The 25,110-nt window shown below is 35.3% G+C and overlaps 1 protein-coding gene across 3 annotated transcripts in view; it reads right to left on the reverse strand.

Moving 5' to 3' along the window:
- The window catches only part of LOC148941979 (uncharacterized), a 91,535-nt gene that overhangs the window by 65,167 nt on the left and 1,258 nt on the right, over nt 1–25,110 (reverse strand). The window contains exon 1 of one of the 3 annotated variants that reach the window (XM_089103049.1): nt 16,481–16,664. The exons of 1 other annotated variant lie outside the window; for it this stretch is intronic. The gene's annotated coding sequence lies outside the window, so the exon portion shown is untranslated. Of the gene's footprint in view, nt 1–12,830; nt 12,850–16,480; nt 16,665–25,110 lie in introns of those variants that run through there. One more of the 3 variants, XM_089103051.1, reaches the window with a different exon arrangement.

Genomic DNA, 25,110 nt, shown 5'->3' on the forward strand with positions numbered 1-25,110 from the left:
GGGATCTCTAATGGAAATTAAGGTACTGATGTGGCATACTCCCTGAATGTGGAGGTATGCCTGAAATTGTGTGAAAAACATTTATTTAAAGCATAAGACATATATCCGTAAGCAGAGTTGCCAACTGGACACATTTTATGTCAAAAGAACACATTCCCATGTGCCGGGAAACAATGAGATAAAATATCAAAGAAGTGACACGTTTTAGAAATTTGGGACATAAAAGAACAAAAAAAGGACACATTCTGTAATTTTTTGACATGAATTCCAAAACTGGATACATATTTTGGTATAAAAGTGTCAGTTTTCACCAGAGTATTCCTTTTTCTCGGATTTTTTTTTTGTTTTTTTAGCATCCAGGTTTCGCCAGACATGTATGAAAAGGATTTTCTTTAAAGTAAGGAATTTATTAGTTAATATGAGTTTCGTGCTTTCACACTAAGTCATTTTGTATGAACATGTTATAGATGCTTTTCCTTTACATTACATTTGATGTTAAATGGGCGCTTTGAAAGAGGTTTACAAAACGTCTTTTGGTCAATAATACAACTGGTATAAAAATGACCTCGTTTTTAATAAGATCTAAAGATGGACGTATTTTTGAAAAAATACCTCATTTTCGGAGGCTTAGGGGACACGTTCTTGGAACATAAAGTTGCCAACCCTGCTGGAGTAGGGAAGGGGCAAATATCGTAAAACTATGGTAAATAATATTCATTTACTAACAACTTTTCCGCAACATCTTTTGCTGCAGAATGTTTTTATTCTCTCTCCTTCAACATTTTATGTTGCCAGAGAGGAAGGGGGAATGTAAAATTCTTTACATACTAGCAAAACCTGTATGCTCACAAAAATATATTCCAAGAAAAAGCACTACTTTGCTGAAAAGTGACATGTTTTTTTTTACCAAAATATAAATTCAGTTGGGAAATGTACCGTTTAATATCATAAATGAACAAAATCTGTCACTATTTCCACTTTTATGTCCCCGCATATGATAATATATCCCTTTGAAATAAAATGTATCCAGTTAGCAATCCTTCTTTTGATGAAATTTGTGAAGTTTGCAGCTTATAACAAGCAGGGTTGCCACCCTGGCCTGGAAGAATTTACTAAATCTGAGAGGAAAAATTTACTAAATCACGTCTGTTTTTACTAAATGCTCAAAAAAAATTTTTTTGCGCGCGCGGCTACCGCCGCACGCGTACCATCAAGCATCGATTTTTACTATAAGAGGATAATCAATAGGATTTACATAATCTTTTTCGTTTTTCCTTGTTTTTTTTCTCTTTTCCTTTTTTCTTCGTTTTCTTAGTACGATTGAAAATTCCGGAAACCTTTAAGTCCAAAAATCCTTTTTTGGATTATTTGGATGTACTACTAGATAGGCGTCATATTCCAGATGCGGTGAATCCAAGACGTCAAACAATAGTCTGGAATCTTGGATTCTGGAAATCATGCTGATGAAGCCCGGCTTTAAATTTATCAATGGTCTTCAGGTAAAAAAATTCAGATATGTTGAAAAATTAAAAAGCAATCAACGAAGAAAACAGCCACAACTCATATTCACGAAGCAATTCAGGCAATTGAGTGCTTAGAATCCGAGGTTTGTTTGAGAGTGGTGGGTTTTGAAATTTATCCCCCAGTTTCCGTCTTTAGGTTTGAAATCTAAACCCTTTCAATTTTGCATTTTTAACAGGAAATTTGCAGTTTTAAAACACTAATTGGGCTGGTCTTTAAATAAGGGATAAGCTGCTTGCAAAGAATTCTGGCAAATTCTGAAGCAATTACTTTGGGATTTTTTTTTAAACTAATTTTTTCCGGATTCTCTCTCGTTGGTATTCAAGGGAATCAAAACCAATACAATCTATGTCACTTCAAAACGGAAATGACGCAATCGGCTACCGGTTTAGTTGTAAAATTATGTAAATTAAAATGTGCACCTCAATTTGGACTAGGGCTGCCAAGAAAAAGAAAACTTATATAAAATACAATAATTCGTTTAAAAAAAATAACACTGTGTCAATAGTAATAGTCTTCATGTTAGGCAAATCATACAAATCGAAAAAAAAACAACAATATATAGTCGCAATTAAAAAAAAGTTACACTTAAAAGTCTTTAATCATTCACAGTCTCGCTCAAAATTAATGTATCCACTAATGTCAAATTCTGAACAAGAGGATCTTCTCATCTTTCGTTTCTTGGTAGCCTGAGTCAAATCACTGGGGATCACCCAGTCATATACTCCACTTGACGACCTAAGAACAAGTTGCTTCGTTTTTATCAGGGACGAAACACTCGAGACATTTAGCCTATTCTGGTTTTTAGTTTAGATGACCGACAAAATCAAAAACTGTCTCTTTGTTCCAGCACTTGAATGGGGCAAGCTGCAGAAAGTCAGAAAGAACTTGGACAAGTATGGAAAAAGTTCACCTCCAGCAGCGGCTTTAAAAAGGGACAAGGCTAACTAACAAACATAGCAGCTGTTATGAGAGTCTGGGAAAATTTTCTGAAAACAAATTAAGCCGGCATACCAGTCCTGATTTTAAATAGTTTGCCTTTCAAAGCGAGTTTCAAGAAGAAGCCTAGAGAAAAGTAGAGATTTTTAAGCGCTAGGGTTGACGCGAAATCACAAAAATGAGAGCAATAATAGCCATAATATCTAACGTAACCGAAATCAGATTTTGTAATGAGTGGGCCCTAATTTTTTTCCCTGAATTCATGGAAAATAACATAAGTTATGTTTACTACAAATCATGACTTTTTACTAGATTTCGGGAAATTTACTAGATCCTCTAAATTTTCTAGATTTTTTTTTTATTTAACTAGATATAGTAAAATGCTACTGACGGTGGCAACCCTGATAACGAATCTAAATAAAATAGAAAAGCAAACTGATTCCTAAGCTAGAAATTTCGGTTTTTCAAGAATTGATTTCAACCTAAACCACTGCCAATCAGGAGCTGCCAATTCTTCAAGTAGTTTTGATGGCTGAGTTGCTTCTACCACATATTCTCCTGTAAAGCTATGCTAAACAGTATTTATTACAAACGATTGTTTCGCAAAATTTTATTTATTTGTATTGTGATTTCAGATTATTTGACAAATATGAAAAGTATTTTATAAGGTGATTTGAGCAGTTTGATTTTAAAAATCTTGATACAGAGCATATTCTTTTATTAAGCGATTAAACATTTGAAAATCTTGAAACTCACACCGGACAAACTTTATAAAATACCATTAAATGATTGACTATTAACTGCACCAGAGCGCAATATTTAGAGGTATTTATTTAAAAGACGTAGGTACTTGTATAGAATCCGGTAAGCACGCGAGAAGTGAAGTTTCGTTAATGCTAATGAAATAAAACAAAATAGGGTAAAAATATAATAGTTCAGAAACAAATTTGGGCTAAATATTTACACATTAGGTGTAGGGGGTAAAGCATATATTAAATACATAACCTAACCTAACCTAGATACCTTTTAGTCCCCCTAACCTCCCCCCCCCCCCCCAAAAAAAAGTTTAAATATAGTTCACGGAGTGAGAAACCCTTTGTTTACACAGCGTCTCATATGAATTTCCTGGTAATGCCTATCTGATCTTCGCAATACAATTCTCGCTTGCTTACCTGATTCTAGACAAGTACCAAAAGTTTCCCACAAAATGGTTTTTTCAAAGAAAAGTAAAGAGCTCCATTAAACAAATATGACCAGAAATTAAGTCAAATAATCTTCCAAGAGTAAAACTACCACATATCACCATCAATAAATAAATGAAACCAAACGAATAGAAATTACAATAAAAAGCCTATTCAAACTCGAAACAAGCAAAAATTAACATGAGTTGGGCTGACAACCCCCAAGCCTTCTCAAGACCAGAACATAATTTGAACTTTACTGAAAACAAAATACAATTTAAATGTTTTCACTTGTTGACTTTAATAACTAAAGATTATTAAGACTTTAAGGAATAAATATCGGTACATATGTATTAAGCTGACAACCCACTCTTTTTCAGTAAAGTGCAAATTATGTTCAGGTCCTGAGAAAGCATGGGGACTGACAGCCCTACTCATGTTAATTTCTGCTCGTTTTGAGTTTGAAACGGTTATTTATTGTAATTTCTGTTCGTTTTGGGTTTCATCTATTTATTGATGGCACTTTTTGGTGGTTTTTTAGTTAGTTTCTGTTCGCTTTTTAAAGACATAATCTTGTTCGTAGGAAAAGACAATAATATTTTATATCTTTTAGGTTTTCTTTTTCTATAAAAATCCATAGTTTGTCTTGCTATCTGTATGTTGGAGGAACTTTTTCAGCAATTTTTAATGTCTGACACAAATAGTATTGTTTAATTTAGTTTTATAATTCTTCAAATTGATTTAAAAAATTAAACTTAATACCATTCACAGTGGAGGGGAGGGGCTAGCTGCCCTACGATCAATTCTGAATCTTCAAAAAGGCACTAGAAATTCTGATTTGCAATTGAATGAGCCCCCTCCAGAGCTCATGCGACCATCCCTTCCATTACCTTTCATTTCAATATCCTCAATCTTAGTAGTATTCGTTACAGAAGCAGTAGTTTTAGTGGTAGTAGCGGTAGCAGTAGCAGTAGTAGTAGTAGCAGTACTAGTGGTGATCTTTGTTGTAGTAGTAGTAGCGTACAAACATGACCTTTCTGTTAAATTGACCATCTCCATTATCGCTTCCTGAAAGTTCCAAATTAATGTATACTCAGTCATTCCTGAGTTACGCCCTTTTGACAACCCGTATACACATAACGTGTTTTGATTTAGTTAAACACTTCCGTCCACAATCTCTGAAAGGCTCACCTTCGTCATTTTGGAAAGTAAAGGTCAAACATGCATACCTTTCTCATGCATACCTGATCTCAGTAACATATACTATATGTGAACAATAAACGAATTGCCTAACTTACATCCCTTGTCCTGAAGGTCGTGGGAAGGGTTGATATCCCCAATTGCATAATTACTGGACGTTTCTTCAATGCTAAAGAAAACAGATGTCTCAAATTTTGTTTGGATTTTCGTTTTGGGAAATGATGGGTGTGTGGAGAGGGGCGCTGGTTGCCTTCTAATCACTTTTTACTCTTGAAAGGGCACTATAACCTCCAATTTCCAATCGAATCAACCCCATTCGAAGTTTATGTGATCACCCATTCCATAAAAAACCTTACATGCCCCCAGAACATAACTGCATAAATTTCATCCCTTTCCTTATGGCTCAGGGGGTATGTGTCAACCCTGGGGGCATTGTAACATGTTCTTTGAACTATTTTAACAAAATGCCTATATCAAAATTTTGATCAAATGCATTAGGGTAGAGAAAAGGGCGTCAGGAGGAAGGTAGTTGCCCTCCATCACTTTTGACCCTTCAAGGAGAGTTAGAACTTTCAATTTCCAATCAAATGAGCCCTATCCAAAGTTTTTACGACACCTCATTCAATAAAACCCTTAATGCTCTTTGGATATGATCTAAATGCCCTAAATGATCTTTGGACTATTTTGAACAAAATGACCATCTCAAAATTTCTTTCAGATGAATTTGGGGAAAAGAAGACGTGAGGGGGCTGGTTTCCCTCTGATCACTTTTGATTCTTAAAAAAGGCACTAGAATCTCTTATTTTCTAATCGAATGGGCCCCCTACGAAGTTTATATGACTATACCTTCCATAAAAAACCTTATATTTGAATAATGGGCAACTAGTTAAACTTATAGTCCTTGCCCTAAGGGCTATGGAGGGGGATTGTCATCCCCTAGGATATAATTACGGTACATTTCAACTATGCTGAACAAAACGACTGTCTCAAAATTTTGATTGAATATGTTTGGGGAAATGATTCCACTCATGGGCACCCATAGGCTGAATTTTAGAGGGGGGCTTACCTGGTCTGATCGTCACTTCCAGTGCTGTATAATTGAAATCTCAAGACAAAATATCATAGGCAGCGCAATAGCGCTGCCTAAGTAAAGAGCGATGTGGGCACAATATATTTTTTTTAGACCAGGGCACTTCTTATAGAAAGAAATATCATAGGAACTTCAAAAGAGCTCATGGAGGGCAACCAGTTCCCCCTCCCCCACGTCAATCACTTCCCCAAACACATCCAATCAAAATTTTGAGATAGCCATTTTGTTCAGTGTAGTTTAAAGGTCCAGAAATTATGACTTTGAGAATGACAGCCCCCCCTCTCACAACCCTCAGAGCAAGGGATGTAAGTTATGCCCTGTGGGGATATAAAGTTTTTTATAGAAAGGTTGGTCGTATAAACCTCAGAGGGGACTCATTTGATTGGTAAAGAGAAGTTCTACTGGCCTTTTTAACAGTAAAAAGTGATTAGAGGTCATCCAGCCCCCTCCCCCATACACCAATCATTTCCCCAAACACATTCAATCATAATTTTTTAGATAGCCATTTTGTTCAATGTAGTTGAAAGGTCTAGAAATTATGTCTTTGAGGATAAATAAAGTCGGTTGGTGGAAAGGGCTAGTGTCTTCTTTAATAGTCAAGTGATTGGAGGGTAACCACCCCTCACACCCATCATTTCCCTGAACACTTCCAGTCAAAATTTCGAGATAGCTATTTTGTTAGACGTAGTTTAAAAGTCTAGAAATTATGTCTTTGAGGATGATAACCCCCTCACAGTCCTCACGGCAAGGGTTGTAAGGTATGCCCCGAGGGTACTTAAGGTTTTTATGGAAACAGTGGTCGTTTAAAATTCGAAGGAGGCTCATTGGATTGGAAATCGGAAGTTGAAGAGACATTTTTAAGAGTCAAATTTATCGGCGGGAAACTATACCCCCCCTCCCGCGTCATATTTTCACCAAATGCATCCGATAGAAATTTTAAGATAGCAATTTGCTGTCCAAAGATCTCATAACACGACCTTTGGGGTTGACATCCCCCCCCAAAGTATGGGGATAAGGGTTTTAAGTTATGCCCCGGAGGATGTATGGTTTTTATGAAGAGGTGATCTTGTGAACTTTAGAGGAGGCTCATTAGATTGGAAATGCATAATTCTAGTTCCGTTTTAACAGTCAGGCGTGATGGAGAGAAAATAGCCCCCCCCCCTCTCCCTGATGTTCTTTTTTCCCCGAACATATTTTATCAAAATTGTGAGACAGCCATTTTGTAGCCAATAGTCCAAACAGAATATAACAATGTATTCAGTAATCAAATATTAGAAAGATTTAGGCGGACGTTGAACTAAATCAAAAAAAAAAATGAGCATGAAAACCTTCAAAAAGGTGACAAAGCAATATCTCAAGAACAACTTATATTATTAAGTTAGATCTTTAAGTGTAAGTTGTGGGGGATTTTGAACTAGCCAGAAGGCACTATGTGTAGACTTTTAGTACTAAAACTACAGTTACTGTAACTAATGACGCTTAGAGCATTAAGGTAAAACTTATAGGAAGTGTTTAGGGGGTGTTCCAATTAAACAAAAAAACTGTATATATGTAGGTTTTCAAAAAGGCATATAATATCATAGGCAGCACCACTCTATTATAGCTAGAAATGTCATTGAAACATTTAAAGAAGATAATTTGACTCAAAGTTAAAAGTTCTGGGGTCCTTTTCAAGAGTAAAAAGAGATTGGAGGGCAATCAGCCCGTCTCTCAAGCCGATTTATTTCCCAAGTACATCTAGTCAAAATTTTGAGACAACTATTTTGTTCAACATAGTAGAACGGTCCAGCAACTATGTCTTTAGGGATCTTGGGCATGTCAAACCCCCACAATTATGCCAAACTATGGATTCTTATCGAAAAAAAAAACAAAAAGATGTAAAATATTATTTTTTCATGAAAATGACTGTCAATAGAAAACGAACAGAAATTCATCTAAAAAACACTTTCCACAAAACCAGCTTTTCAAAGAAAAGTAAAGAGTTCCATTAAGCAAAAAATGGGCAGAAATGAAGTCAAGTAATCTTCCAACCGTAAAACTACCACAAATCATTATAAATAAAGAAATGAAATTCAAAACGGACAGAAATTAGAATAAGTAGCCGAGTCAAATTCAAAACGAGCAAAACTGAACATTACTAGGGCTGATAACCCCCATGCCTTCTAAGGACCAGAACATAATTTGCGCTTTACTGAAAACAATATATGTTTAAATGTTTTCACTTTTTTACTTAAATAAGTAAAAAAAAATGTATTACTCACTTTCTAACCTATTTTTTATCTAAAGGAATAAATGTCAGTATAGGTATATTAAACTGACAATCCACGGTAATTTTTTTTTTCAGTAAAGCCTAAGTCGGTCATTTTTTTCAGTATGTTCTGGTCTTGAGAAGGCATTGGTGTGTCAGCCCTAGTAATGTTAATTTTTGCTCGTTTTGAGTTTGACTCGGCTATTTATTATAATTTCTGTTATATAGTTCGTTTTGAGTTTCATTTAATTGTTGATAGTGATTTGTGGTAGTTATACGCTTGGAAGATTAGGCTATTTTTGGATTAAGAGCTTTTTGATTCTGGATTCTGGATTCTGGCCATTTTTGGATTCTGGCCATTTGAGATTTTTGGATTCTGGCCATTTTTAGATTCTGGCCATTTGAGATTTTTGGATTCTGGCCATTTTTGGATTCTGGCCATTTGAGATTTTTGGATTCTGGCCATTTTTGGATTCTGGCCATTTGAGATTTTTGGATTCTGGCCATTTTTGGATTCTGGCCATTTGAGATTTTTGGATTCTGGCCATTTTTGGATTCTGGCCATTTGAGATTTTTGGATTCTGGCCATTTTTGGATTCTGGCCATTTGAGATTTTTGGATTCTGGCCATTTTTGGATTCTGGCCATTTGAGATTTTTGGATTCTGGCCATTTTTGGATTCTGGCCATTTGAGATTTTTGGATTCTGGCCATTTTTGGATTCTGGCCATTTGAGATTTTTGGATTCTGGCCATTTTTGGATTAAGAGCTCTTTCCTTTTCTTTGAAAACTTATTCTGTGGGAAGTTTTTTAAATTAATACAAATATATGACACCATCATTTAACCAGGGGGCTGGCACCCCCTTGCCCCCCTTATGGGTGCCCATGATTACACTCTCTTAATTTAGTTAAATTGTAAGAGCAGAAGTAGAAATACTAGTAGCCCTAAAGTTTCAACTTAATACTTCAATAATTCTTGGGATATTGCTGAGATGTCTTATTGGCAACCACCATACACACAATGCCTTTTAACATATAGTTTTAAAGTAGCATTTAGTTTTAAGGCATAATGGGGAAATTAAATTATTGTGAGGGGTTGACCTACGCAATAGCCCTAGAGATAGACACTGTTCAGCTATACTGAACAAAATGGCTATCTTAAATTTTGATTGGGAGTGTTCGAAAAATTATGAGCTAAAGAGCAGGGCTGATTGCCCTACTATCACTTTTGACTCTTAAAAAGGGCACTAGAACTTTTATTTTCCAGTTGAATTAGCTCCTTTAAAATTTTCAATGATATTACTATGTCTCATGGAGCATAGATGCCTAAGATATTACTTATATGTCCTTTTGAAGACATGTTTGCATATAGTCTTTTCTTTTAAATGAAACGTTCCCTAAAAGTTTCACCTTAATACTTAGTATCATTAGTTTCAGTAAGTGTAGAAGTAGTATTAAGAGTATACGCATAGTGTCTTCTGGCTACTTCAAAATCCGCCACAACTTACCCTTATCATTTCTTGAAAGTTCCAAATTAATATATTTAGTCATTCGTCAGTTACGCCCATTTAACAGCCCGTATGCACATAACGTTTTTTGATTTAGTTCAACACTCCCCTAAACGCTCTCTGAAAGGCTCATCTGAATGATCTTTTGTCTTTTTGGATAGTAAATGTCAAACATGCCGACCTTTCTTATTGATTAAATATAAAAACAAGTTTTTTTTTTAACTGAAAGTTAGGAGCGACATTAAAACTTAAAACGAACAGATTATTCCGTATATGAAACGAGCTGTCCCCTCCTCAACGCCTCATTCTTTATGCTAAAGTTTTTTATTGATTTAAAAAATAGGGTTGTGAGAAAGAGTCAAACTTTAGCGTAAAGAGCGAGGCGTTGAGGAGGGGACAGCCCTTTCATGTACGGAATAATTTCTGTTCATTTTAACTTTTAATGTCGCTCCCTACTTTCATTTAAAAATCTTGTTTTTTTATTTAATTTCTGAAAGTTTTTGAATTAATGCAGGTTTTGATTTTGGCTAACCGTACATGAATAATTAAAACGAAATTTGCACATTAATTTTACTTTTTTTTTTTGGCTAAATGGCTTTCTCGAAATTTGTTTAATTTTATTTATGAACGTTTTTATTAGTAAGAAATATACATGACTTACGAATTAACTTTACGTAACGAACTTCTATACTCGTATATTTTTATTACGTATATTAGGGGGTTCAGCCCCTAGTAAATACCTCGCTTTTTATGCTAAAGTTCGAACTTTTTCCCAATTCCTTAGGAATGACCCCTTAACCTCAAAGGCCGTTACTTAGAATAAATAGCTCTTATGATAGTACTAAAAAAAAAACTTTAGCGTAAAAAGCGAGGTATTGACTAGGGGGCGAACCCAATAATGTACGTAATAGTTTCTATTTATTTTTGATATTAGTTTCTATATTTAAGTTTTGATATTGAAAAGTTTTCAGTTGAAAAGTTTTTCAATTGAAAACTTTTTTATTTATTTAATTTCTGATCGTTATTTTTTTTAATGCTGGGAAATCCGTTGCCCCCTTCACAGCAATGTCCCTTCCCCCATAAAAACTTCCTCAATGGAAAGATTCTCCCACGTAACCTCCAGCCCCCCCCCCCCGCACTACCAGAAAAAATCCCCCCTGAAAACGTCTGTATACTCCCCAATAACCAATACTAGGCTAAATGTAAACATTGGAAAAAGTTCCTAACTTGCAGCCCTTCCCCCAGGGGACTGTGGGGGATTAAGTCAACCTCAAAAACATCTTTATTATATTTTTCGACCCTGCTGAACAAAATTTATATCTCAAAATTTTGATTGGGTGGCTTTGGGAAACAAAATAAGCGTGACAGGGAGCCTAGTTTCCTTCTATTTTTTTCGGTCACTTAAAAAGGGCACTAGAACTTTTAATTTCTCTTTGAATGAGCCCTCTCGCGATATTCTAGGACCACTGGGTAGATTCAATCACCCCTGGGGGAAAAACAACAAAAACAAAGAAACAAACAAATAAACACGCATCCGTGATCTTTCTTCTGGCAAAAAATACAAAATTCCACATTTTTGCAGATAGGAGCTTGAAACCTCTACAGTATGGTACAGTATAGTTCTATGATACACTGAATCTGATGGTATGATTTTCATTAAGGTTCTATGAGTTTTAGGGGGTGTTTCGCCCCTTTTTTCAAAAATAAGGCAAATTTTCTCAGGTGCGTAACTTCTGATGGGTAAGACTAAACTTGATAAAACTTATATATTTAAATCAGCATAACAATCTGATTTTTTGATGTATCTATTGGTATCAAAATTCCGTTTTTTAGAGTTTGGTTACTATTGAGCCGGGTCACTCCTTACTTACAGTTCGTTACCACGAACTGTTTGTCATATACTATACGTAAACGACGGACGAATTGTCAAACTTATAGCCCATGCACTGAGGACTATGGGGAGGTTAACACCCCCAAAGACATAATTACTGGACCTTTCAACAATGCTGAACAAATAGCTCTCTTAGAATTTGGATTGAATGTGTTTTGGAAAATGACGGGCGTGGGGGGCTGGTTACCCTCAAGTCATTTTGACTCGATTAAAAAGGGCATTCGAACTTTTGATTAACAATCAAATGAGCCTCATCTGAAGTTTATACGACAATTTGTTCCATAAAACCTTATATGTCCCGGGGGATAACTTACAACCTTTGTTCCTGGGCTTGGGGGATTTGTGTGTCCATCCTGGAGACATTGTTATATGTTATTGGGTCTATTTTGAAAAAAAAATGACTATCTTACAATTTTGATTAGGTGCGTTTGGGGAATTGAGAGTGTCGGGGGGGGGGGGCTATTTGCCCTCCTTTCCCTTTTTAACTCTTGAACGGGAACAAGAAATTTCAATTTCCGATCAAATGAGTCTCCTCTAAAGTTTATACTACCACCCATTTCATGAAAACCTTATATGTCCCCTGGGCATAACTTACAACCCTTGTCCCCAAACTCTGGGGGATTGTGTCAACTTTATTTTGAATAAAATAGCTATCTCTAAATTTCTATCGGATGCACATGGAGAAAAGAAAACGCGGGGGGGGGGGGACTTTGAATTTACAATAATTCTATACAAAGCCCCCTAGTCTAAAAAAAGTAACACATTGTACCCACATCGCTCTTTACTTAGGCAGTGCTATTGCGCTGCCTGCGATACCCTGGGCTTTTGTATCTGTATGGGTAGGGACATATTAATCGTATGTGAAAATGTAAGGTTAGCCAGTGGCTGTAATCATTTTCTACGCATTTTTTTCCAGGCATAGAAGTCTTTCTCCAAGAAACATTGTATCGGCAGTTTCAGTCATGTACTAGTAATTTAAAATGACTAATATATTAAATATTCATTAAATTAAAAATAACAATCTGCCTCCGAGACACAAATTACACAAATATTAAAGATGATACCAGTTCGTCATTCAGCCAAATCCTTAAGGACGCCAGTTAAAAGGTTTCACTTAATCTGGAATCTAACATTTATTTTCATTTAAGGCCATATCCAGGATTTTTGTTCTGGGAAGGGGTTATTTTGTTTGGGGTTGGGATACAAAAAACTTTAAAAACCGCATTGAAAATTTTTTAAGAAAATTTTTATTACCTTTCCAAGAGCCATACCAAAAGTTCGAAGGAGAGGGATCAAATATGGTACCCTCTTTCTTGATAAGGCCTTTCTTTCAGGGGTCTTTGCGCATTATTTAAGTGTCTTTTCGGCTCGGGGCATGTCAAAGAGAATAAAGGATGTCAATTTTTCGCAATTCTGGTGCTGAAGAACGTTTGCTGTAATTTTAATGGTATATTAATAGAAATTATTTTAATCAGCCAATAAACAGCCTTTTCAAATCCTGATGGACACTCTGTAAAATTGAACAGTGCTTTTATTTCAAAATTACTTTCTTCAGAATTGATCTACAGCAAAAATGAACCACTAGGAATGTGTTTTTAGTGACAATTATTGAAATAAATTAAGCTTAAGTTAAGATGATAGAATTTGTATTTTATAGACTTAGATTCAAAGAAAAAAACCCATAAATTTAGGTAAAACTTTTTTGTGGAAATTTGAGATTGACCCAGTCTTTTATTCAATTTTCTATTCCCTAGAAACAACGGAAGGGTAGAGATAGCAGTACATCCCAACATTCCCATCCTAGCATCCCCAATATCCCCATCCCAACATCCCTATCCCAACATCCCAACACCCCCATCCCAACATCCCAGGATAGTAGCTTGAAAACACCTCCATGGTGTACAATTTGGGCTGCGGATTCATTCCAGAAGGTTTCACTAGATTGACTCAACGGGCTTCCAAAATAGAGAAGACCCCTGATTCAGTGTTTCATTCAGTAGACACAAAAAAATTACACAAGAGGAAAGGGGTAAACATCGTGATAGCAATGTGGCTTCAGAATGGCTGGGAGCAAGTCACCAATTTTAAAAAATAGAGCTGACGGCTCCTCGCAATTCTTAAGTGTACTGGTATTCCGTGATTCAGTGTTTGTATCACTCCAGTGCTGGTGCTATGCATCAGTTTGTGATCTGACCAAAAAGTTGGCAACCCTGCCGCTATTTTGAGAGCAATATTGCATATTTTTCTGATGATACCGGAACTGTACCGTGAAATGACTTTGATCAGCGAAGTTAAATTACAAAATGACTTTTATCACTAAATTGAGTGTGTATATTGTTACCGAAAATCCTCTTTTTAGTTTCGGTTGCTCTTGTATTGTGGGGTTCCAAGATGAAAATATTTTAGCTAAAAATGATTTTTGGATGCTCAGGGGACACATTCACGTACTGAAAAGTTGGCTACCCTGTCCGGAAGTCCAGGGCTTAAAGGGGATTCTGATCCATAGAAAAATTTGAAAAAAATTGGACCACCTGAAAATGGCGAAAAGAACATTTTTCCGATCGATCCTGACCAAAAGGAATTACTGGACTTGGAGTGTTTCCGATTATCTCAAATCGAATAGCTAAAAGATCGATTACTTTCATAGGCCCCAGGGCCAGGTGAACTTCAGTGTAGACAAAACAAACTTAATAATTATAATGATAATAATTTTTGACCCACTATACAAAAACACAAATGGGGTAAAATATCATAAGCAAGAAGAAAAAGAAGAAAGATTAGCTCAACAACAATCGCACTTTCTAGTAGAGCAGACGCATTAATTGATAGAAAGGGCCCAAGGAAAAAAATATATTTTCTTCCAGCTTGGTATACTCAAAGACTCAAAAGATGAAAATATATCAGTTCAACCATACCTTCGGACAATAGCGGACAATCATAATACCATCGCGGAGGGTATAAACAATTTTTGCAATATCTAAAATAACGTCATAATCTTTGTCATACGGCATAATAGTGTACCCGAGATTTTTGTTCAAACCTGGAAGTGGATCCATTGACAAGTATCTAAAAAGAAACCTTTAAACATATAGATTTTTGGTCATTCTCACACAACCCTGCTCCCTCCCTTAGAAAGACGAAGGCCCATCAAAACCTCAATTCTGACCTTTGTTTCTAGATGTAATAAATCATCAGCTTTTTAAAAATGGAGTTTCATAAAAGGTTAGGATTTATCCCGCTCGGTCTTCTCGTCAGAAAATAGGGGCTCCGTCAAGATCTGTTGTTTCTCTAAATTTTGGAAAATTGGAATTGTTTAAATTGTGGAAAGGGCCCAAGGAAAAAAATGCACGTACTTTCAGCTTGGTACTTAAAGACTCAAAAGATGAAAGTATATCAGTCCCACCTTATCTTTGGTCAATACCGATGTTACGATACCGTATCGGAAGGAAAAGCAAAATAATCACAATATCTAAAATAAACTATACAAATCTCACGCAAATCCTTTTTCAGAAGTGGGTAAAGTCCCGTAAAAATAACAAAACAGAATGATCGCAAAAACTTGGATATGATTTAGCAAGAGCCCTCCAAGAATATCGCCTGTGGTTTTGGGCTGAATTGATTCCTGATTTGTTTTGTCTCTGATCGGCTTAAAACTTACAGGGCAGATAGAAAGGGCTGAGACATACCCAACAAAAAAAAAACATAGAAAGGGCTGAGCCAAAAAAGGCTGAGATATGGCAAAAGTATGAGAAAGAATCACATTTTTTCAGATTAGTTTAAAACTTGTTAATGCTACATTTGCGTAAAATCAGTTTAAGTTTTGCCTCTAGACCCGGTGCATATGGTAAAGAAATATGGCTTTTAAATTCAATTCAGAAGACTGTGAAACAGATAATTATATTTAATATATCTATTTTCTATTATTTCGTTTACGAATTCAATTCGGTAACGATTACAAAATAAAATGTCTTTTAAGTACAGTAATCCTGAATCCAGAAATGTCTCGGAACACATTCTGAAAGCCCCATCCATTAAAGAAATTGCAACCTCTCTTTTCACTGAGACTGGGTGGCAAGAGTGAAAATTCAGATATCTATTGCTGTGAGTAGGCTTTCTATATATTGAAAGCAAATCTCCTTTAATTAATAAAATGTCAAGAAATGGTAGCTTATTATTTTCTTCAAATTCAACTGTAAATTTTATATTTTTATAACAACTATTTAAATCTTGACGAAAAAAGGTCTATTGATTCAAATCTGCGTTTCCAAATATATAGTACGTCATCCATGAATCTACCCCAGAAACAAGGGGAAAGTCTAAAACTACGCATAGCAGGCGTTTCAATAAAATCCATGAAAAGGTTTGCCAGGAGAGGACTAAGAGCGGCTCCCATCGGCAAACCAAACACCTGCTTGTAAAACTCTCTCTGAAACCAAAATAGAAATAATATTACCAGAGTAACTAATTTCATAATCATCTCAACACCCAAGCTTTTATTTTATTCGGACTACCGAGATTTCCCGTAACGTTAAATTTACCGAAGATCCCTTACACACATGAAAAAAAGGTACTCTCCCATTATATGGGCATTTACAAGGAAACCAGTCACTAAAAATCCGTTTCTGACGGGTTAATTCAAGACACCGCTATACAGTAATGCAATCCATAGCGTATACGATATTTAAACTGTTGTTTTTTGGGGTCTTGGGGGGAAAGGTACCTAGGTTAGGTAAGGTTACGTATTTAAAATATGCAAAGCTTTACCCCCCCCCCCCTAATGTGCAAATATAGACCAAATTTGTTTATAAACTATTAAATATTCATCCTATTTTATTTCATTAGCATTAACCAAACTTGACTTTTTAGAAATGCCCATATAATGGGAAAGTACAAAAAAAAATTACCGTTGTTCATTTTCCTTGCTTTGCAATTTATCGCCTTTCGTCAAGTTGTCAGTTTTCAACGAGAATACAACCATCTTTTATTTGGTTGACACTGGCCTTCCGAAAATTCATATAAGCTGCATCACGCTAAACAAAGGTTGTCCATTCACTTAGTAATTGTATGCAATTCTTCACTGATGACCCTGACGTAGTGAAAGCAAGTTTTGTCCGCTACTATTCCCGTATGCGTTTGCGTAATTCTTATTCTTTGATTTTATTCTTGTTAAACAATTTCATCTGCATAACTTGGTGCCCCAGAACAAAAAAATGTATATGGAACATGTTCGAAAATGAGTTAATGTTCGTGATCTGGCATAACTTCCACTGAATTTATGACAGTGTTTTCGGAATTCTAATTCTTTGTTTTCATTCTCATTAAACAATTTTGTCCGCATAATCTGGATAACCCGAAAAAAAAATCAGTAAAATATGATGCGAGTGGTACAGCATACATTTTACTGTATTTATGTCCTCGTTAGCATAATTACAATTTTCCGACTTTGTTGTCATTAAAAATGTTGGTAGTGGTGCATTGTATGGTCACTTCTAAAAAGTCAAATTTGGTTAATGCTAATGAAAAAAGATAAAATAGGATGAATATATAATAGTTTATAAACAAATTTGGGCTATTTTTATATATTTTCGCATTAGGGGTGGGGGTGGGGGGAAAAGCATACCATATATTAAATACTTAACCTATCCTAGGTACATCCCCCCCCCTAAACCTCAAAAAACAACAGTCTAAATATTGTAAATGCAATGAAAACCACGCATTGCATTTCATTTCTCTATAGCGGGCTCTTACAATAAACCCATCAGGCGGTTATTTCGTGACTGGTTTCCTTGTAAAATATATAAAAGTGACCATATAACGCACCAGTACCAAAATGTTATTTCGAAAAAAAAAATAGTAGAGACAATATTTTACAAATTTAGGGTGCATATTAAATATACGGCATGTGAAAAAAAAAATATCTATCAAATATATTTTTAGTTTGACAGGATAAAATAAAGGAATGTGCGTACAACTCAACTCCATTCAACTGAATCCTCGCTTAACTTGACCCCCGATAAAATCAGCCCCTGTTTAACTCAAGCCCCATTATATTCAACCTCCATTCAACTCAATCCCCGTGAAACTTGACCCCATTTACCTTAGCCCATTCAGTTCAACCCCATGCAACCCAGGCCCCTTTAACCCAACCCTCATCCAAATCAACCCCATTCAGCCTAGCCTAACTTGTTGCAGGGGTTAAATTTAATTGGGGTTGAATTGAATAGGGCTAGAGCTGCAGGAGGTGTGAGCTAAATGGGGCTGAGTTGCGGGGATTGAGTTAAATGAGGGATAGATTGACGGGAGTTGAGTCAAGTGAGGGTTGAGTTAAAACAGCAATAAGTTAAACGAGGGCTGCATAAAACAGCATTTGGAACTGTAAAACGGAGGACCTGTCCACAAATATTTTTTAAGGTTTACATTCCCTTAGTAAGCTTTTGGTAATTTAGTTTTCTCTGTCCTACAGATTTATGATTGCAACGCAAGCAAGGCCGTATCGAGTATTTCTGTTCGGGTGGGGGGAGGGGGGGGCGGGTACAAAAAGATTTGAGAATCCCATCGAAAATTTGTTTATATAAATATTTGTTACGTTCTTAGATTGGGTTGGGGGGATGAACCTCCCACCCTAAACCCCTTTATATGAGACATTGAACTTAAGACAACACTTTTACTATTAATTGGTAGCTGAAATTCCGCTTTATCCATCTATCATATTCCACCTTTTAAATTTGCTTTGCAATTTTCTTTTTAGATTGTAAAATACCTACGTCGAAGATGGATTGAAAACAATTAAAAAAAAGAACATACTATTTTCTAAGCAAGTTTAAATATTTTCCAGGAAATATCCTAAGTAATATTATTTCTCGCTCAATGAATGCATAGATATGAATTTATAAATCTAAGACAGAGTCTTTCAAAGGAGGGAGGGGGCAACCGGGGCAGCTTCCCTGGGAACCGTGGCTGCGAGGGCCTGTGACTGGATGGTCGCCTACCTTTATCAAATTTTTCACTTTGATTCGGCTTGTATGCTTATATTTGAGTCGAGGAGGGGCGCTGTAATTACTTTGTCGCAGGGCACCAGCCCTAGGAACGGCTCTGATCTAAGGATATAAGTATCTTGTCCTTTTGGAGTAAGTTAAAGTACCAATGATAGTGATAATTAAATCTAATTTTTTGTATTGGTTAAATGGAAAATTAAACAACCACATGCAGCATAATTAATAAGGGAAAATCGGGTGGGAGAGGGTTCCATTTCTAAGGAAAAAGACTTCTGCATAATTTATTGCAGTTTGGTGCCAGTGGGCACAAAATAAATAAAAAATATATAATAACGCGGGTTAAAATCGCGGGTTATACAAACACGGGTTAAACACGGGTTAAAAGTAGTTGTCATTAGATTCAACAAATTGTTTTGTTGAATTTTTGTGGAAAAAGTGTTGTTATATTAAACTAATTAGTTTTGACTATTTATTTTTACGTTTTAAATTGGCAACATTGTTGAAAATGTTCTACTGCAAAGGGTGTATCCAGAATTTTTGTTCGGGTAATAGATCTACAAAAAAAACTTTAAAAACGCATCAAAATATGTTTATATGCATTTTGTTACGTTTTTACAAACAGGATGACGTTTTCATTTTGGCGTCTTTGGTACTTTAAAGTTGCAGGCTTGGCAAAAAATCGTAAGTTTTAAGGGATCCCTATTTGTTTTCACCGTTTTCAACGGGATAACGTTTTCATTTTGGCGTGTTTTTTTTGGTACTTTAAAGTTGCAGGTTTGGCAAAAAATCGTGAGTTTTAAGTGAGCCCTATAGACTTTCCGTGGCTGCTAATTTAAACATCAGCTCTCTTTTTATCTATTTGGTTTGTTGTGCATGCGTTCTCTTTATAACCCAATTGAACCAAATTTGCCGTCTTTGGACTATAATAAGAAAGTAAAGGACCACCGATCTTGCAAAGTAGATATTTTAAAAATATAGTATCTTTATGCAACAATTAGATACGCTGATATGTTATGTCGAAGATTTAGCAATTAAGTAGTGCATAGCACGGCATTGTTTTTTTCTCTCACAATTATGCGATGCTTGGTTGCAAAAATATAATGAATTTCTCTTTTTCTAAAATTATGACTTATTGAAAATTTAAAAGTCAAAAAACCATAGACTGATAAGCCGAACATTCCTATTTTTAGATTCGAACATTGAGCCATATTTTTTTTTTCTTATATACTTTTTCAGCAACACTGCCCATTAAAAAATTTGAACCTAGTTATCAAATTTGACGGTCTTGTATTTATAGCCATATTTTAATGGCCTTTTTAAACCTTTCCGTGTAGGTTATTTGCATTTTTTAATTTTAATTGTTTACTTTTATAAGGAGGGGGTGGGTTCAGGTCCAGCAGCGTTCTACTTGAGTTTAGCCTTTTATAGATTTTAATGTCCTAATAACTAAGAAACTAAAAATAAGCTGGACACCAGAAACCAGAAATAATTCTGGTTTAGCTGAATTTAGCTGATATAATTCTGGTTTAGCTGAAATAAGCTGGACATAAGAAACCAGAAATAATTCTGGAGGGGAAAAAAAAAACAGAAACAAAACAAAGGTATGTCACTAAATAACTTACCCTCCAGAAATATTCGACTGTTGGAGGTAACGGATCAGGTATTTGTGCTTGAATATATTTTTTTTTTCAAGGGTGGGGCCCGACATTTAGTTCTGGGGATGAACAACTGTCGAAAATCACAGACACAAAAAAATAAATAAGTGTGTTTTAAAAAAACAAGAAAGTTTTTAAAACCTGTGAACAACTTGAAGCTTCTTGGGGTGGGATGGAAGTCTGGAAGTTTTCCTCGCTACTCGCAATGGAGTTTTAATCTCGGTCTTTACTATCGTGAAGAGAGTAATTTTTAAAGTATTAACTTTGTTTCATGTCCTTTATAGGAATCAAAAATTTATAGGGACCCTCATTTGGTGGTCAATGTTGAAAGATTGGGGGAATCGAGGGATTGGAAGGAGTTAAAATCCATATAAAAATACAATTATGGAATATTAAAGTTACAGAAATGAGTATTTTAAATTCAAATAATTTTCTTGTTGCTTATATTCAAATTTTGCGTTGAATTAGTGTTCATGTTGAACTGTAACGAGTCGCCACTGACAGTCGCCACTGACAGTTTCCTTGTCATGGTGGCTCTTCATTTTGATTATATGTTTTTGAAGTTTTCTCAAATGCTTTAGTCTATATTTTCATTCTTTTTGTGCTGAGGACGGTTAGCAGATATTTCGGTCAAAATATCAACATTTTTTCTCCTTTTATCTTTTTTTTATTGTCCTTTATTTTCTCTCATTATTGTCCTTTTATTTTCTTTTTATTGTCCTTTATTTTATTGTCCTTTTATTTTCTCTCATTGTTATGTTTAGCCAGTATGGTCTCATAATTTATATTAGATAAAAAAAACAAGGTTTTTTAACTGAAAGTAATGAGCGACATTAAAACTTGAACAGAAATTATTCCGTATATGAAAGCGGTTGTCCCCTCATCAACTCCTAGCTCTTTAAGCTAAATTGTTCTATTGTCTAAAAAAAATTAAGTTGTGAGACAGAGCCAAACTTTATCGTAAAGAGCGAGGCGTTGAGGAGGGGACAGCCCCTTTCATATACGGAATAATTTCTGGTCAAGTTTTAAGTTTTAACATCGTTCCTTACTTTCAGTTAAAAAAACTTGTTTTTTTATTTAATTTCTGAACGTTTTGAATTAATGCAGCTTTGATTTTGGCTCACCGTACATGAAAAATTAAAACAAAATTTATATATTAATTTTACTTTTTTTTTTTTGGTTAAATGGCTTTTCAAAATTTTGTTCTGACGTAACTTACGTAGCGAACTTCTATATTCGTATGTTTTTATTACATGTATTAGGGAGTTCTCCCCCAAGGCAATACCTCGCTTTTCACGCTAAAGTTCAAATTTTTTTCGAATCATAAACTCCTGAATCACAAAGGCCGGTTAATTAGAATAGATAGCTCTTTTGAAAGTACTAAAAAAAATTACCCTTAAGATCGAGGTATTGACTAGGGGGTGAACTCCCTCATATACGTAATAATTCCTGTTCGTTTTAAATTTTGATGTTGTTCCTTACCTTCAGTTGAAAAAACTTTTCAACAGAAAGTTTTTTTATTTAATTTCTGATCATTTTTTAAATATTGCTGGGAAATCCTGCGCCCCCTTCATAGAAATGTCCCTTCCCCCAAGGAAACATTATCCATGGAAAAATCCTCGCCCGTAAGCCCCTCCTCCGAACCCTCCCCCACCAGAAAAAAATCCCTCCTCAAAACGTCTATAGACTTCCCAATAACCAATACTATATGTAAACAATGGGCAAAGTTCATAACTTGAAGCCCTTCCCCCGGGAAATATGGGGGATTAAGTCATCCTTAAAGATATCTTTATTCAATCTTCGACTGTGCTGAACAAAATGGCTATCTCAAAATTTTGATTGGGTGACTTCGGGAAAAAATGAGCGTGGGAGGGGGCCAAGTTACCCTCCAATTTTTTGGTCATTTAAAAAGGCCACTAGAACTTTTAATTTCCGCTCGAATGAGCCATCTCACGATATTCTAGGACTACTTGATTGCTATTATGACCCCTGGGAAAAAAAAAAAAAACAAATAAACACGCATCCGTGATCTTTCTTCTGGTAAAAAATACAACATTCCACATTTTTGCAGATAGGACCTTGAAAATTCTAAAGTAGGGTTCTCTGATACACTGAATCTGATGGTGTGATTTTCATTAAAGTTTTGTGACTTTTAGGGGTCATTTCTTCCTTTTTTCAAAATGAGGCAAATTTTCTCAGGCGCGTAACTTTTTATGGATAAGACTAAACTTGATGAAACTGACATATTTGAAATCAACATAAAATTATGATTTTTTATGTATCTATTGGTATCAAAATGCCGTTTTTTAGAGTTTCGGTTACTATTGAGCCGGGTCGCTCCTGACTTACAGTTCGCTACCACGAACTTCTTGATATTACTACAGTGCTTAAGACATTGAACCGGCTCTATAGTATCATTAAATAAAAAAAACAAGTTTTTTAAACTGAAAGTAAGGAGCGACATTAAAACTTAAAACGAACAGAAATTATTCCGTATATGAAAGGGGCTGTCCCCTCCTCAACGCCTCGCTCTTTACGCTAAAGTTTTTTATTGTTTTAAAAAATAAAGTTGTGAGACAGAGTCAAACTTTAGCGTAAAGAGCGAGGCGTTGAGGAGGGGACAGCCCTTTCATATACGGAATAATTTCTGTTCGTTTTAAGTTTTAATGTCGCTCCTTACTTTCAGTTTAAAAAACTTGTTTTTTTTATTTAATTTCTGATCGTTTTTTAGTTAATGCAGCTTTTATTTGCATAAAAATTTTACTTTTCCTTTGCTAAATGGATGTCTTTACAAATTAACTTACGTAACTAACTTCTATATTCGTATATTTTTCTTCTGGCAAAAAATACAAAGTTGCAGATTTTTGCAGATATGAGCTTGAAACCTATGTAATAGGGTTTTCTGATACGCTGAATCTGACGGTGTGATTTTCATTAAAATTCTTTCACTTGTAGGGGATGTTTCCCCCTCTTTAAAAAATAGAGTAAATTTTCTCAGGCTCGTAGCCTTTGATTAGTAATACTAAAATTAATAAAATTTATATATTTATGATCAGCATTATAAACACATTCTTTTGATACATTTATTGACATCAAAATTTCGTTTTTAAAAGTTTCGATTACTATTGAGCCGTATCGCTTGTTTTTTTATTGTTTTTTTTATTACGTATATGTTATTACTTATATGAAGGGGGTCTCCCCTTAGTCAATACCACGCTCTTTACTTCAAAAGCTAAAACAAAATTTGATTCAGAAACCCCTGAATCACAAAGGCCGTTTAATTAGAATAGAGAGCTCTTTTGAAAGCACTAAAAAAAAACTGTAGCGTAAAGAGCGAGGTATTGACTTGGGGGAGAACCCCCTCACATGCGTTATAATTTCTTTTCGTTTTAAGTTCTAATATTCCTTCTTACATTTCAGTTGAAAAAACTTGTTTTTTTTATTTAATTTCTGATCGTTTCTTAAATAATGCTTGGAAATCCGGCGCCCCCTTCATAGAAATGTCCCTTCCCCCAAAGAAACATCCTCCACGCAAATATTCTCCAGAGTAACCCCCTCCTCTAGCCCCCCCCCTCCAGAAAAAATCCTTCCTGAAAATGGTTGTATACTTCCCAATATCCAATAAATAATGCTGGCAAGTCCGGCGCCCCCTTCATGGCAATTTCCCTTCTCCCATGAAAACTTCCTTCATGAACAGATCCTCCAACCTACCCACCGACCCCCCCATCCCGCCCACGCACCGAAAAAAAAACACCGGAAAACTTCGGTATACTTACCAATAAACAATGCTATATGTTAACATTGGGTAAAGTTCATAACTTTTAGCCCTCCCTCTGGGAACTTCGGTGGATTAAGTCACCCTAAAAGACATATTTATTATATTTTTGACGATACTAAACAAAATGGTCTTCTCAAAATTTCTTTCGAATTACTTCGGGAAACAAATGAGTACGAGAGGGTGTTTAATTGCCCACAATTTTCTTGGTCTCTGGAAAGAAGTACTAGAACTTTTAAATTTCCGCTCCAATGAGCCCTCCCGTAATATTCTAGGACTACTTGGTCAATACGATTACCCCTTGGGAAAAGAAAACAAAAAAAAAAAAAAACAAATAAACAAACAAATAAACACGCATCCGTGATCTTTCTTCTGGCCAAAAATGTAAAATTCCACATTTTTGTAGATAGGAGCTTGAAACCTCTACAGTAGGAGTATCTGATACGCCGAATATGATGGTGTGATTTTCATTAAGGTTCTACAACTTTTAGGGGGTCTTTCCAACTTTTTTGGAAAATCAGCCAAATTTTCTCAGGCGCGTAACTTTTGATAGGTAACACTAAACTTAATGAAACTTATATATTTGAAATCAGCATTGAAATCTGATTCTTTTGATGTATCTATTGGTATCAATAACCCGTTTTCTAGAGTTTCGGTTACCATTGAGCCGGGTCGCTCCTTACTTACAGTTCGTTACCACGAACTGTTTGATTATTTGTAGCTTTATTTCCAAATTTTGCGAATGAAATGGTTTTTAAAACAAAAATTTTTAAAAGCCATTTAAAGCCATACGACGAAAAACTACACTGTGGCGCAAAATTGTCCTTTTTTTTTTTTTAGCTATAACAGGTCATTATGCAAGGCATTTTGAATATTTATTTCAGAGCATCATTTTACGTTTACACTATCATTTAGACTTCCACTATCCCAAATTTTCGTGGTTTCACTGAATTTCCCTTAAGGAAAATCGGGTTCTTCTAAACCTCTACAAAAATTAGTAACTTGTACTCCGTGTCATAATGTTGATATAATTACGAACGATAGTTTTCGGGAAGGTTATATAAATATATATATATATATATATATATATATATATATATATATATATA

The sequence above is a fragment of the Artemia sp. Qi Xiang Cuo genome, chromosome 17 (genome assembly GCF_049724085.1).
Source record: "Artemia sp. Qi Xiang Cuo chromosome 17, ASM4972408v1, whole genome shotgun sequence".
Lineage (NCBI taxonomy): Eukaryota > Metazoa > Arthropoda > Branchiopoda > Anostraca > Artemiidae > Artemia > Artemia sp. Qi Xiang Cuo.